Below are 10,787 nucleotides of genomic sequence, written 5' to 3'. Positions count from 1 at the left end.
CATCTTCTTACCAAGTCATCTATTGTGTCCACATCCTTGCATTTAAGCTCCCTTGAGACTGTGCTAAAAACCTGATCGATATCCTCATGTGTATGCCCAACATACAAAAATCCACATTCGACCTCATTGAAGATTCGATGAGCAACTAGCATGGAGCAGAAGGCAAACATAAGTACATTCTTATTTTCTCGCCAGCAATTATCAGCTTGTATTCTCAAAGTCGGTGGCAGGCGACCTTTTTCTGCATGTACATTGCGAATTGCCTTCATAATAGATGTTACAACTTGATTGCTATCATGTAGATGCAAGGAATCAATCCATATATCTGCAAAGAACTTAATTCCATGCACTAACACTCCACATAGATGTGTCTTTAGAAAGTGCTTTCCTTGTAATTTAGGTGGAGTGGCAACAAAACGAGGCAATGTTGTTGTATTCTGATCCATGCCATCTACAATAAGACACATGTAGTCATCAGGATGCGAAATAGCTTGCTCTTTCCAAAATGCATATTTTTGTCTGGAATGTCGAATAAGGTCATGATGAGATTTTCGGTTTTTTTTGTATAATTCCCTTTGATTTGGACATGTTGCACTCTCAATCGCTCGCTTTAAATCATCACAGACATTGCACTTTGACATTTTTTGCCTCCTTGGGATTTTAACATATCCAAAGTTCTTCTTCCAAAGAGTATACAAAGTATGAGAAGAAGCTACAGCATCCCCTCTTTGCCTTTGCTTTTCTGCAATAGAGTCAAATACTTCGAGCTTTGTCAAGCCCATTGGAAGGTGCATTTCAGTGATCGCGTCACCATTAGGGAGTTTGGTAGATATATGGGGTTGAGGCAAAGCATTTTCATGTATGAAGTCTTGTAAAATTGCTACTGCCCTGACAGCTGAGATTCTTGATTTGGACCTTCCTCTATTACCGTGAATGCTAAATGTGTTGCTGCCCTTTGCCTTGGTGACTAAATCCCAATATGTACCATGGGATAATCCAGTAATATTGCGATATGCCTTATTGCAAATCCTTTTTCCATTTACGAGAGGTTTTACCTTTTGTCTTGAACTTAGCCTTTTATTGCCATTCTGAAGAAAGCAAGAGAGACTTGTGAGAAGGTATTCATTTCTTTCGCTTCCCCTTCTTTGCCACACGTGTCCTCTACATTCCCTGATGTCTGCAAGATCAATGAAGCGCATACATCTTCGCTTGCAACATAGATATCCCAATGCATTTAACATGTTCTCCTCCTTCATTACTCTCTTCCTCTTTGGTTGCTTTTGTGGATCTGCCTGGATTCTCTTTCTCTTCATGCATATGTATGACCGTTTTCGTTCCTCGTACACATTGTTATCTGTATTTATGCACTTCTTCTCCTCACATTTGTTTGTAACCAAGCATCCATGATTGGTCGTTGCATCCTTGTTCATATCACAATCAAAAATCCTCTGTTGATCTCATCCTCATTTTTAACATACTCTTAGGACCATTCAATGAATTCAATATTCTACGAGAGTATTGAGAACCTTGAAACTCTTCCACTCCTGAGAGAACATCACTCATTGGGACATCTTGCATGGCTTTCACAAATCCACAACCTTGATTGACACCAGGTTTGTTAATATGCATGAACTCATCCACACTTGACAAGACATCGCTATTGAAACCTTTGCCCTTCTCACTGTGCAAGAATTCATCCACCCCAGATAAGGCTTCGCTTCTAAAATCATTTTGTTTCTTGGAACCAATGAACTCATCCACTCCAGATAAGATGTCACTTCTATAATTGAGTATATTGAAATCATCCACATTTGAAGTGATAGAGCCTGGCACATGGGCACGCTTTTTAGGTCCTTTGATATTGTAGTATGCGTTGTCTTTATCATTGAAAACCACGTGCCTCTTTCTCATGTTTAAAAATTGCATGCTCCATCTCATATTCTTGCCTACCTCATAGTAGGGATCACATAAGGATGTTATGTTATCAACCATACCATCATCAGTGACTTTTAGAATCCTCATCTGCGCAAATGACCATTGCTCCACTTGTTCAAATCCCAATACTTCACCTTCTGCTACAATCTTATTTGCAAATGATCTCATTTGTAAAATGTCCCCTATAGTAAAATCCAAGGTGGTGCACTTTGTATTCTTGATAATGTCTGTTGCATAAGTCTCATCTTTGTCCCATGCTATAAATGATTTGTTGGATGTATTGTAGGGCATAACATCTCCAAGTGTTTCCATATCTCCACATTTATACTTTAGCTCAACATGTGCGCTAAGAATCTTTGATACAGTAACTGCTACCTTATCTTCGCCAAGTCTTCGAAAGTGGCAAAGTGAATTGGGATCACTATCATGGATTGTAGCAAATGCAACTACTTCTCTTTTGCTACATAAAATCACATCCATCCCTGGAACAAAATCTATAGCCATCTCCTTTGTGAGAGTCCTTCACAAGCAAGCTGCAGTGGCAACAATTACATAAATATTAGTCTCTTTTTAATAATCTACTTATTTATTATAATTTTTAATTAGTACTTAATTTATTAGTGGGAGAAGTTATCCGATCAAGTACTCATCAGATGGACATGCCAAGTTATCCTTTGCATGGTCAATCAAGCATTAAATACTATTTTTGCTCTAGTGTCATGCACATCCGTAAAAAAACATGAGCCTACTAGGTACGTTATCCAATCAAGCACTAATGGGATGCGGGTGCCACTTTGCATGTAAGTCAATTCCACCTAGTTGAGGTGTACAAAAAGTGTTGTGCCCATCGGATATGCTTTGCATGGTCCATCGAGCATTAAATACTATTTTTGCTCCTGTCATGCACATCCATAAAAAAAACACGCTGCTAGGTGTGTTATCCGATCAAGTACTTATGCGATGGGAATGCCACTTTGCATGTAAGTCAATTCCACCTAGTTGAAGGTGTGTGCAAAGTATTGTGCCCATCCAATATGCTTTGCATTGTCGATCAAGCATAACACACTATTTCTGCCTTACTGTCATGCACAACCATATAAAAACACGGCCATAGGTGTGTTATTCAAATAAGTACTTATAAGATGGGGGCTCCACTTTGCACGCAAGTCTGTTTTAACTACGTTGAGGTGCGTGCAAAGTATTGTCACCATCGGATATGATTTGCATGGTCGATCACGCATTATACACCATTTTTTCCCTAATGATATGCACATTCGCACAAAAACACGCCATTAGGTGTGTTATCTGACCAAGTACTTATCGGATGGGTGTGCCTCATTGAGAACATTTCAATACCACCTAGGTTGAAGCATAAAAAAAGTTTTGTGCCCATTGGATATCCTTTGCATGGTCAATCGAGCATCAAATACTATTTTTACTCTAGTGTCATGCACATCCGTCAAAAAACACGCTGCTAGGTATGTTATATGATCAAGCACTTATGGGATGGGTGTGCCACTTTGCATGTAAGTTGATTCTACCTAGTTGAAGGTGTGTGCAAAGTATTGTGCCCATCGGATATGCTTTGCATTGTCGATCAAGCATAAAACATCGTTTTTGTCTTAGTGTCATGCACATTTGTCAAAAAACGCAGTCCTAGATGTGTTATTCAGACTAGTACTTATCGGATGGGGGCTCTAGTTTGCACGCAAGTCTGTTTCAACTAGTTTGAGGTGTGTGCAAAGTATTGTCACTATCGGATATGATTTGCATGGTCGATCACGCATTATACACCGTTTTTTCCCTAGTGGTATGCACATCCGCAAAAAAACACGCCCTTAGGTATGTTATCTGACCAAGTACTTATCGGATGGGTGTACCTCTTTGACAAAATTTTAATACCACCTAGGTTGAGGTATAAGAAAAGTATTATGCCCATCGGCGGATATGCTTTGCATGGTCGATCGAGCATTAAATACCATTTTTGCCTTAGTGCCATGCACATCCGTAAAAAAACACGCTGCTAGGTGTGTTATCCAATCAAGAACTTATGCGATGGGAATGCCACTTTGCATGTGAGTCAATTACACCTAGTTGAAGATGTGTGCAGAGTATCGTGCCCATCCGATATGCTTTGCATGGTTGATCGAGCATTAAATACCATTTTTGCCTTAGTGCCATGCACATCCGTAAAAAAACACGCTGCTAGGTGTGTTATCTGATCAAGCACTTATGCGATGGGCGTGCCACTTTGCATGTAAGTCAATTACACCTAGTTGAAGGTGTGTGCAAAGTATTGTGCCCATCCAATATGCTTTGTATTGTCGATCAAGCATAACACACCGTTTCTACCTTAGTGTCATGCACAACCATATAAAAATACGGCCATAGGTGTGATATTCAAATAAGCACTTATCAGATGGGGGATCCACTTTGCACGCAAGTTTGTTTCAACTACGTTGAGGTGCATGCAACATATTGTCACCATCGGATATGATTTGCATGGTCGATCACGCATTATACACCATTTTTTTCCTAATGATATGCACATCCGCAAAAAAACACGCCATTAGGTGTGTTATTTGACCAAGTACTTATCGGATGGGTGTGCCTCATTGAGAACATTTCAATACCACCTAGGTTGAGGCATACAAAAAGTTTTGTGCCCATCGGATATCATTTGCATGGTCGATCGAGCATTAAATACTTTTTTTACTCTAGTGTCATGCACATCCGTTAAAAAACACGCTGCTAGGTATGTTATCCGATCAAGCACTTATGGGATGGGCGTGCCACTTTGCATGTAAGTCTATTCCACAAGTTTGAAGGTGTGTGCAAAGTATCGTGCCCAGCGGATATGCTTTGCATGGTCGATCGAGCATTAAATACCATTTTTGCCTTAGTGCCATGCACATCCGTAAAAAAACACGCTGCTAGGTGTGTTATCTGATCAAGCACTTATGCGATGGGCGTGCCACTTTGCATGTAAGTCAATTACACCTAGTTGAAGGTGTGTGCAAAGTATTGTGTTCATCGGATATGCTTTGCATTGTCGATCAAGCATAACACACCGTTTTTGCCTTAGTGTCATGCACAACCATATAAAAACACGGCCATAGGTGTGTTATTCAAATAAGTACTTATAAGATGGGGGCTCCACTTTGCACACAAGTCCGTTTTAACTACATTGAGGTGTGTGCAAAGTATTGTCACCATCGGATATGATTTGCATGGTCGATCACGCATTATACACCATTTTTTTCCTAATGATATGCACATCCGCAAAAATACACGCCATTAGGTGTGTTATCTGACCAAGTACTTATCGAATGGGTGTGCCTCATTGAGAACATTTCAATACCGCCTAGGTTAAGGCGTAAGAAACGTTTTGTGTCCATCGGATATGCTTTGCATGGTCGATCGAGCATTAAATACTATTTTTGCTCTAGTGTCATGCACATCCGTCAAAAAACACGTTGCTAGGTATGTAATCCAATCAAGCACTTATGGGATGCACGTGCCGCTTTGCATATAAGTCTATTCCACCTAGTTGAAGGTGTGTGCAAAGTATCGTGCCCATCGGATATGCTTTGCATGGTGGATCGAGCATTAAATACCATTTTTGCCTTAGTGCCATGCACATCCGTAAAAAAACATGCTACTAGGTGTGTTATCTGACCAATTACTTATCGGATGGGTGTGCCTCATTGCGAACATTTCAATACCACCTAGGTTGAGGTGTACGAAAAGTTTTGTGCCCATCGGATATGCTTTGCATGGTCGATCGAGCATTAAATACTATTTTTGCTCTAGTGTCATGCACATCCGTCAAAAAACACGCTTTTAGGTATGTTATCTGATCAAGCACTTATGGGATGGGCGTGCCACTTTGCATGTAAGTCGATTCCACCTAGTTGAAGGTGTGTGCAAAGTATTGTGCCCATCGGATATGCTTTGCATTGTCGATCAAGCATAAAACACCGTTTTTATCTTAGTGTCATGCACATTCGTAAAAAAACGCAGTCCTAGATGTGTTATTCAAACTAGTACTTATCGGATAAGGGCTCCAATTTGCATGCAAGTCCTTTTCCACTAGGTTGAGGTGTGTGCAAAGTATTGTCACCATCGGATATGATTTGCATGGTTGATCACGCATTATACACCATTTTTTTCCTAGTGGTATGCACATCCGCAAAAAAACACGCCCTTAGGTATGTTATCTGACCAAGTACTTATCGGATGGGTGTGCCTCTTTGACAACATTTTAATACCACCTAGGTTGAGGTATGAGAAAAGTATTATGCCCATCGGATATGCTTTGCATGGTCGATCGAGCAGTAAATACCATTTTTGCCTTAGTGCCATGCACATCCGTAAGAAAACACGCTCCTAGGTGTGTTATCCGATCAAGCACTTATGCGATGGGAATGCCACTTTGCATGTAAGTCCATTTCACTTAGTTGAAAGTGTGTGCAAAGTATTGTGCCCATCAGATATCCTTTGCATGGTCAATCGAGTATTAAATACTATTTTTACTCTAGTGTCATGCACTTCCGTCAAAAAACACGCTGCTAGGTATGTTATCCAATCAAGCACTTATGGGATGGGCGTGCCACTTTGCATGTAAGTCGATTCCACCTAGTTGAAGGTGTGTGCAAAGTATTGTGCCCATCGGATATGCTTTGCATTGTCGATCAAGCATAAGACACCGTTTTTGCCTTGGTGTCATGCACAACCATGAAAAAACACGGTCCTAGGTGTATTATTCAAACTAGTACTTATCGGATAAGGGCTCCAATTTGCATGCAAGTCCGTTTCCACTAGGTTGAGGTGTAAAGTATTTTCACCATCGGATATGATTTGCATGGTTGATCACGCATTATACACTGTTTTTTCCCTAGTGGTATGCACATCCGCAAAAAAACACGCCCTTAGGTATGTTATCTGACCAAGTACTTATCGGATGGGTGTGCCTCTTTGACAACATTTTAATACGACCTAAGTTGAAGTATAGGAAAAGTATTATACCCATTGGATATGCTTTGCATGGTCGATCGAGCATTAAATACCATTTTTGCCTTAGTGCCATGCACATCCGTAAAAAAACACGCTGCTAGGTGTGTTATCTGATCAAGCACTTATGCGATGGGAATGCCACTTTGCATGTAAGTCAATTCCACCTAGTTGAAGGTGTGTGCAAAGTATCGTGCCAATCGGATATGCTTTGCATGGTCGATCGAGCATTAAATACCATTTTTGCCTTAGTGCCATGCACATCCGTAAAAAAACACACTTCTACGTGTGTTATCTGATCAAGCACTTATGCGATGGGCGTGCCACTTTTCATGTAAGTAAATTCCTCCTAGTTGAAGGTGTGTGCAAAGTATTGTGCCCATCGGATATGCTTTGCATGGTCGATCGACCATTAAATTCTATTTTTGCCTTAGTTTCATGCACATCCGTAAAAAAACACGCTGATAGGTATGTTATTCAATCAAGCACTTATGGGATGGGCGTGCCACTTTGCATGTAAGTCAATTCCACCTATTTAAAGGTATGTGCAAAGTATTGTGCCCATCAGATATGCTTTGCATGGTTGATCGAGCATTAAATACCATTTTTGCCTTAGTGCCATGCACATCCGTAAAAAAACACGCTGCTAGGTGTGTTATCTGATCAAGCACTTATGCGATGGGCGTGCCACTTTGCATGTAAGTTAATTCCACCTAGTTGAAGGTGTGTGCAAAGTATTGTGCCCATCGGATATGCTTTGCATTGTCGATCAAGCATAACACACTGTTTTTGCCTTAGTGTCATGCACAACCATATAAAAACACGGCCATAGGTGTGTTATTCAAATAAATACTTATCAGATGGGGCCTCCACTTTGCATGCAAGTTCTTTTTAACTACGTTGAGGTGCGTGCAAAGTATTGTCACCATCGGATATGATTTACATGGTCGATCACGCATTATACACCGTTTTTTCCCTAGTGGTATGCACATTCGCAAAAAAACACGCCCTTAGGTATGTTATCTGACCAAGTACTTATCGGATGGGTGTGCCTCTTTGACAACATTTTAATACAACCTAAGTTGAGGTATAGGTAAAGTATTATGCCTATCGGATATGCTTTGCATGGTCGATCGAGCATTAAATACAATTTTTGCCTTAGTGCCATGCACATCCGTAAAAAAACACGCTGCTAGGTGTGTTATCCGATCAAGCACTTATGCGATGGGAATGCCACTTTGCATGTAAGTCAATTCCACTTAGTTGAAGGTGTGTGCAAATTATCGTGCCCATCGGATATGCTTTGCATGGTCGATCGAGCATTAAATTCCATTTTTGCCTTAGTGCCATGCACATCCGTAAAAAAACACGCTGCTAGGTGTGTTATCTGATCAAGCACTTATGCGATGGGAATGCCACTTTGCATGTAAGTCAATTCCACTTAGTTGAACGTGTGTGCAAAGTATCGTGCCCATCGGATATGCTTTGCATGGTCGATCGAGCATTAAATTCCATTTTTTTCTTAGTGCCATGCACATCCGTAAAAAAACACGCTGCTAGGTGTGTTATCCGATCAAGCACTTATGCAATGGGAATGCCACTTTGCATGTAAGTCAGTTCCACTTAGTTGAAGGTGTGTGCAAAGTATCGTGCCCATCGGATATGCTTTGCATGGTCGATCGAGCATTAAATTCCATTTTTGCCTTAGTGCCATGCACATCCGTAAAAAAACACGCTGCTAGGTGTGTTATCTGATCAAGCACTTATGCGATGGGCGTGCCACTTTGCATGTAAGTCAATTCCACCTAGTTAAAGGTATGTGCAAAGTATTGTGCCCATTGGATATGCTTTGCATGGTTGATCGAGCATTAAATACCATTTTTGCCTTAGTGCCATGCACATCCGTAAAAACACGCTGCTAGGTGTGTTATCTAATCAAGCACTTATGCGATGGGCGTGCCACTTTGCATGTAAGTTAATTCCACCTAGTTGAAGGTGTGTGCAAAGTATTGTGCCCATCGGATATGCTTTGCATTGTCGATCAAGCATAAAACATCGTTTTTATCTTAGTGTCATGCACATTCGTAAAAAAACGCAGTCCTAGATGTGTTATTCAAACTAGTACTTATCGGATGGGGGCTCTAGTTTGCACGCAAGTCCGTTTCAACTAGTTTGAGGTGTGTGCAAAGTATTGTCACCTTCGGATATGATTTGCATGGTTGATCAAGCATAACACACCGTTTTTGCCTTAGTGTCATGCACAACCATATAAAAACACGGCCATAGGTGTGTTATTCAAATAAGTACTTATAAGATGGGGGCTCCACTTTGCACGCAAGTCCGTTTTAACTACATTGAGATGCGTGCAAAGTATTGTCACCATCGGATATGATTTGCATGGTCGATCACGCAGTATACATCATTTTTTTCCTAATGACATGCACATTCGCAAAAAAACACGCCATTAGGTGTGTTATCTGACCAAGTACTTATCGGATGGGTGTGCCTCATTGAGAACATTTCAATACCACCTAGGTTGAGGCGTACGAAAAGTTTTGTGCCCATCAGATATCCTTTGCATGGTCTATCGAGCATTAAATACTATTTTTACTCTAGTGTCATGCACATCCGTCAAAAAACACGTTTCTAGGTATGTTATAGGATCAAGCACTTATGGGATGGGCATGCCACTTTGCATGTAAGTCGATTCTACCTAGTTGAAGGTGTGTGCAAAGTATTGTGCCCATCGGATATGCTTTGCATTGTCGATCAAGCATAAAACACCCTTATTGCCTTAGTGTCATGCACAATCGTCAAAAAACACGATCGTAGGTGTATTTTTCAAACAAGTACTTATCGGATGGGGATGCCACTTTGCACACAAGTCAATACTGCCTAGGTTGAGGAACGTGTAAAGTCTTGTGTCCATTGGATATGCTTTGCATAGTCTGTCTCACATGATACACCATTTTGTTGCTAGTGTTATGCACAATCGTCATAAAATACATAGGAGGTGTGTTATCCGAACAAGTACTTATGAGATGGGTGCACCACTTTGTATGCAAGTCAATAAGACCTAGGTTGAGGAGTGTACAAAGTTTTGTGCCCATTGGAGAAATGTAGATGCGATAATATTAGAAAATTCTCGGTATATGTATATGTGTGTGTGTGTGTGGCAAACAATTTTGGCACAAAGTAAACACCTAGTGCACAAATTATGCACTTCATACCTTGAGTAAATAAGCTTGTTGATGAGGATAAATATGCCCTTGAATAAAAGCATAGTTGTTGTATGACCACAATAGGATCGCTTTGACACCTGTGATTTTGCCCATATGTAAGTTTACAAATAGTATAAAAAATCATGTAATAATATATTAATAGTTTGCAAATGTGTATAGCAAGTGAGTAATGGGAAGTGGAAGTGGGAATGAGGAGGGAGGAGTGGAATAGGATAGGGAAGTAATAAGGGTGTATGATAATAAGTATAAAAAATAGTATAATAATATATTAATAGTTTTTAAATGGCAAGTGAGTAATGGGAAGTGGAAGTGAGAGTGGGGAGGGAAGAATGGAATGGGAGAGGGGAAGGTAATAGGGGAGTAGGCTAATAAGGGAGTGAAATGAGTGAGGAAGTTAATAGGGGATGAAAAAGAGGAGGGTGAGATGGGGAAATATGGGATTTTGGAAAATGGGAGGAGTATGGGACGTGGTGGAAATGTGGGATGGGAGTGGTGGCAATGGGGAGGAAGAAGAAATGGATGGATGGGAGGAGGGCTAATGGATGAGGGATGGGGGTTCAATAGGAGAGGGGGAGTAATGGGAGCCAATGGGAGAGG

The sequence above is a fragment of the Dipteris shenzhenensis genome, chromosome 3 (assembly GCF_047967505.1).
Source record: "Dipteris shenzhenensis isolate YYH24624 ecotype China chromosome 3, Dip_SZ_1.0, whole genome shotgun sequence".
Classification (NCBI taxonomy): Eukaryota; Viridiplantae; Streptophyta; class Polypodiopsida; order Gleicheniales; family Dipteridaceae; genus Dipteris; species Dipteris shenzhenensis.
The sequence above is the reverse complement of the archived record's forward strand: the minus strand, read 5'-3'. Positions refer to the sequence as shown.